Below are 5,348 nucleotides of genomic sequence, written 5' to 3'. Positions count from 1 at the left end.
CCCCCCCCCACCCTCCATGCTGCTGCTTCTTCCATTTATTATCACTAACAGTTGACCGCTGTCAGGGAATTACCTCCGGTCACTGTAACACTGAACAGTTTCCCAATCATCAGCCGTATATATTGGCTAACAAAAACCCCAACTCTTAACTGAATCAGCATCTATCAGCAGCCAGGGTTCAAGTTAGCGGAGGAATGTCAGACTCATCGTTTTCGTTTGTGTCAACTGCTTGGAAAAAAGGTCAGTAAAGCATTGAATCATTTCTTGACAGCCAGCAGCAGCCCAGGCAGAGTCATCTATGACTAGATGACAAACTGATCCATTGATCAGTTAGTCTGTAATAAAGCAAATACAGATCTCATTAATGTCTTCTCAATATTGTTCTTATACTGTATTGTATGTTCTGTGGAAGCCAACAGGCAGTAATAGGTTTTTTACTCCTCACGTAGATAAAAACAACATTTTCTATTATACAGATCTGGTATACTAACTGCAAATTGATTGAAAGCTAATGTGATCACTCGTGGTGACTTCACAATACTTACTACAATCACATATAATTACAAAACTGGTTGTGCAAGCCATGAGAATGTTTTTTCCTCTTTTTGGAGATAAACATTTAAAAATAACTTTTCTGGATGAGAACAGGGACTCACGTGAGTGCTGGTACCAGAGAAATAGGGCCACTGACCAACAAATCTGACTTCACCGGAAAAAATAAATCATTTGATGGTTTGACATAACATTGTGGGTGACTAGGCTCATTCAAATGTGGAATTGAACTGAACCAGTGCTGAATAGTTCAGTTTGTTCATGAGCTGTTCTGATGTAAGACTCACAGATGTAACCAGATTTAAAGGGGCACTCCACCGATTTTTACACAGCCTGTGAAGACGGTTGTATAATGTCTTTCATGGCTCTGAAGCTCACTAAGGTTATCGTGGCTTTGGTTTAGATTATATACATTTTTAATAGAAAGCTTGTGATAAAATGTTTCAGCTGACTTAAAAAAAAAACTGGCAAACTTGATTTATTTCTACAGAATTCATTGTAAAAAATGGCATGAGTAACTTTTACCAAAGGGGGACAACAGAGGCTTTCCACTACCCACCGCTCCATTGCGTGCACACACACACACATACAGAGACAGACAGACATGAACACACACCCCACCCTTTTACACACTCTCTCTGTGGCAGGAAGTGAGTCGTATGCTGGAAGGCTGGCTGTAGTCAACCCACCACATTACACAGGGAGAGAGAGAGGGAGAGAGAAAGGGGCAGAGCCATTGGGCAGAGGCTGAGCCATACACACTTTTAGAGCCACACACTCCCATTCTCAGACAGCAACACTGGTGTGCGCAGGACGATATGCCGCAGTCACACCAAAGTCTCGAGACCTGGACCATGCTTATCAGACTGACTGTGGACTAACGGCAGTGGGATATTTTAGAAGAAGGGATCCTCTTATCTTATCTGTTGGTGTTGTCACTCTGGGAGCAGTTTGGAGAGTCGGTGGTGAGTGTTCAGACTACAGCAGGCAGCACTTAACTCCTGTGTATGGCTCACTGAAGCTCTGCCGAGAACCTCCTGTTTTTGGTTGTAATTTAAAAATCTGACTTGTATCCAAGCCGGGAGCTGGTTGCAGTAAAACCTTCAAGTCTGGAATGTGAAACACGACTTAGATGTTATTTTGGATCTGTCAGTGTGCAGCGTGTGCTGCCAGTAAAAGGGGTGTGTGTTCTTTATGTTTGGGGTTGGGGGGCTGTGGGTGGGTTACACAAGACTTTTGGCAACTTTGAAAGCAAAACAAAGATGGAGCTCCTGCTGTCGGGAGAATGTGTTCGAAATGGTTTAGAGATGCAGCGGTGATTGATTGATGCATATGTCTCGGAAAAGTTTGGAGCGGCTAGTCTCTCTCTCTCCCCAACTCTCCAACTCAAGTGCACTTTTCTCTTTACCATTACGAAGTCAGTAAAGTTGTATTTTGGGAAGCTAAAGTCACGAGTCATTTGCACATTCTTGGCTTTGGTGTGAGCTTCTATTTCAGAAGTGGCGGGGCAAAGGTCCGGGGTGTGTGTGTGGTGCAGCCACGCCGTTCCTCCAAGGAATTCTGTTTGTTTGCAAGGTGAGAGGTGGATGGATGGTCAACTGCAGCTCAGAGGGGATGTAATCCCTTCAAGCCTGGATGCTGTTTTCATTGACAGTCACTCCTGAGAACTCCTCTCCCCCCCTCTGACCTCCCCTTCCCTCCTGCTCCGTGCTAGCGCTAAAGTGTTGCATAACCAATGAGTTTAATCTTTGTCCTTCTTAAGGGTCTGGTGGGTTAAAAAAGCCGGTGTGCCCTTTCACCACTTACTCAGTTAAACAGATTAACAGAGTGAAGAGCCACTCTCCACCCTCCTCCAGCTCAGTCCATGGGTGCAGATTAGGGATTGCACTGGTTCAGTCAGACGGCAGAATGGATCTTAGGCTTTGGCGGTGGGCTGATGGGCTCGGAGAGTGAAAGGCTGGTAATGCATGTGGAATGACATTCCAGACGCCCAAGCTTGTTGTATAACGGGAGGGGAATGCGAGGCCACTGAGCCAGTGGAGATGTCAGTCAGTCAATTGAGAGACAGCTTCAGTGTTTAATCTGAAAATTAGATTCTGGCTGCCTGTCTGAAACCAGCTCATACAAAGTTTGTGATAGCAGCACATTGGTAAAACATTTTCAAAGGATAATAGTAGAACTTCTTTAAATCTTGTTTTATTGGTAACGTTTACACTATCTTGCTACTGATTTGTCAGTTGCATGTAAAGCAGTTGCACTTGGATTGTAATACCTGTATGAAAGGTGCTATGCAAATAAGGTTTATTGATTGAAAGTAGGTAACAAACCCAATTTTAATGGCAACACACTCAACAGTCAAGCTCTTAAAGGAGACATTAATGCCAAAATGAAATGTTGCAGACAGAAAATGATCATGTTTTCTAAGGCGTTCATTGGATCTGTGCTCTCAATGAGTTTTAAATGTATTAAACAGACAGAGTTTGTAAAACATTGTGACACAGACCAGTTTTCTGCATGTCATCTTTAAGTGCTACAACAATCCAGTTGCATTATTGTCAAAATCACTCTTTAAAAGAAGTCTTTCAGCTTTCACCTTTTTTAATACAAAAGCTTAAACTATTTGGTAAAGTTTTTAGAAAAATCGGAGTCATAATTACTACTTTGATGTTCACTTAAATGCTGTTTAGAAGTCAGAAACTGGTAATTAGGGAAACTCGGGTATGACATAAATGGGGCATTAAGCTGCTGTACAAAAACTATATTGTCAACTTGTAAATCAACTTGTATGTTGATTTAAAATTTCTGGCTGGTTTCTTTTTTGATGCGTCGTTTTTGGAGGGTTTTCCATTTGTGCTGTGCCTTTCTCTATTAATGTACCACATGCATTTTTAATAACGTCTACAGGGTGAATTCCCTTTGAAGGGACAATGGAGTGAAGTGGATTAAAAATAAAGATTTTTTAAGATTGGTATATAAAATGGTTTGAATGCAGCACATACAGTATATGTACAGCAGTGTTTTGGTGTGCAGAGTGTGATAGCAAGAATCTCTGCTCGTGCCGTGCTCGGTTATAAATGAGTTTCATACGGGTTCAACCGTCTGGCACGTTTCTTATCTTTTTCCTATCTGGTTTTGCAAGTTTATTAGCCAACACACACTGTAGTTCTTAGGAAAGAAAGCACAAACCTTAAATCATTTTGTGGACCTGAATGTCTCGGTGCTAAATTATTAATAGCAAGTAGATTCTGCACACACTTTGGCAGCATTAGTAGAGCTAATAAAAAATGACGTACTGTGTTTGCATGGGCCAAACTTTGCAGTGTTACGGTGTTGATTGCTGTGAAGATGCCAACACCCCAAAACAGCCAAACATCCCCTGGGAGCATCGTATTTTCCTTTTAGACCCATTTGTTGTCTGATATGCATTTACCCACACAGCAAATCTCACACTTTATATTTGCTCAGGACTAGTCATAGAGCAGTGGAGGCTTTAATCTCCAAACAAGACACGTTTGTTAGAAAAACCCTCCCACCCCCTCACTCTCCACTTCTATAATCCCTTCTTTAATATCTCACATTGCCAGTGGCATTTGCCTCCTGCAAAATGGAGGATTGGATTACTTATGTCAGGAATGCAACGGAGGAACATGATTGAGCATGTCACTTTGGGGTTTGCATTTGGTGGCCTAATGGGTTTTGCAATGCAGGAATCACTATTCACTTTTCCAAAGTAGAGCCAGCCGAGGTAGGCTCAACAGTCTCAGAGCTGGTAGCGACTCCAAATGTCTGTAAAACCAGATCAAAAGCACTGAATTCTCTGAAGCTGTTGCCCAGCTGACAAATCATCTTTGGAAATAAGTTGCAAAAGAATTTGTCTTCTTGTGAGAGAAAATACTGAGTAAGCTCTCCATACTAAAGTTCTGTTTTAGCCTGTAGTTGAATACAGGCAGAGGTAAAACGCATTAAACTGAAGCTCGGGTAAAGTAAACGGCAACCATCAGCATTAAACCCTCACTGAGCTTTCTGTGGTCCGATTCAGTCACTCGCGTTGTCTTTGATTTCAGTTTATGCTTCTCAGCAGAAGTCGACTGAAATCATGTGGACTTATTTGACTCCTGATTGCTATTCAAGAGGCATCAGAAAGTTGACAAATTAGTCAAGTAAAATTGCAGCCCTGGCTGAAAAACAACACAACCGCTGACAAAAGAGGAAAAAAAAACCACAAAACCCAACAAAGGCTTGTCTGTGAAAGGAGGCATAAAGAGAAAAGCAAAGCAAGCTAAATGGACTTTTAGAAAATAAAGGCACAACACAAAATCATTATTTGCTCTTTGCCGAAGTGGCAGGAGTATCGCCAGGTTTGCAGTTAGCTGCATTTCTTTTCCAGCCTGACCAAGCTGCACCCACAACATGTAGCCCCAAACCCAGGACTCCAAAGCATTTAGACCATGCTGTGCCTGAGGTCTGCACCTGTCGCTGTGATTGATGAAAGCTTTGACGCAGGTAACTACACACCTGAACTCCCTGCTCACTTCACTGTGAGCACCGAGGAAAATTACTACTCCTGCAGTGACTCATTTTGTGTCAGTTACATAGTGAAGTAAAAATAAAGGCCTCAACACACCCAGTGGATAGCTTGAGAAAGAACAGCTGATTAATAATTATAAATGTAAAGAATGCAATTAGAGATTATTTCCATTGGTGATAAATGTTTTCTTTATTTTCTGGCTTTATAGTTTAGTCTTTTAAATGTCAAGAACTAATGATAAATTTTGTTTCACCAACAGTTCAACGGA

At 41.8% G+C, this 5,348-nt stretch overlaps 1 long non-coding RNA gene across 1 annotated transcript in view; it reads left to right on the top strand.

The window, feature by feature from the left end:
* The window catches only part of LOC116696436 (uncharacterized), an 18,342-nt gene extending 13,228 nt beyond the window's left edge, over positions 1-5,114 (top strand). The window contains exon 3 of the long non-coding RNA XR_004333728.1: positions 5,103-5,114. This is a non-coding gene — a long non-coding RNA (uncharacterized LOC116696436). The remainder of the gene's footprint in view (positions 1-5,102) is intronic.
* The last annotated feature ends 234 nt before the right edge of the window (positions 5,115-5,348 follow it).

The sequence above is a fragment of the Etheostoma spectabile genome, chromosome 10, assembly GCF_008692095.1.
Source record: "Etheostoma spectabile isolate EspeVRDwgs_2016 chromosome 10, UIUC_Espe_1.0, whole genome shotgun sequence".
NCBI classification, from domain to species: domain Eukaryota; kingdom Metazoa; phylum Chordata; class Actinopteri; order Perciformes; family Percidae; genus Etheostoma; species Etheostoma spectabile.
The sequence above is the reverse complement of the archived record's forward strand: the minus strand, read 5'-3'. Positions and strand labels throughout refer to the sequence as shown.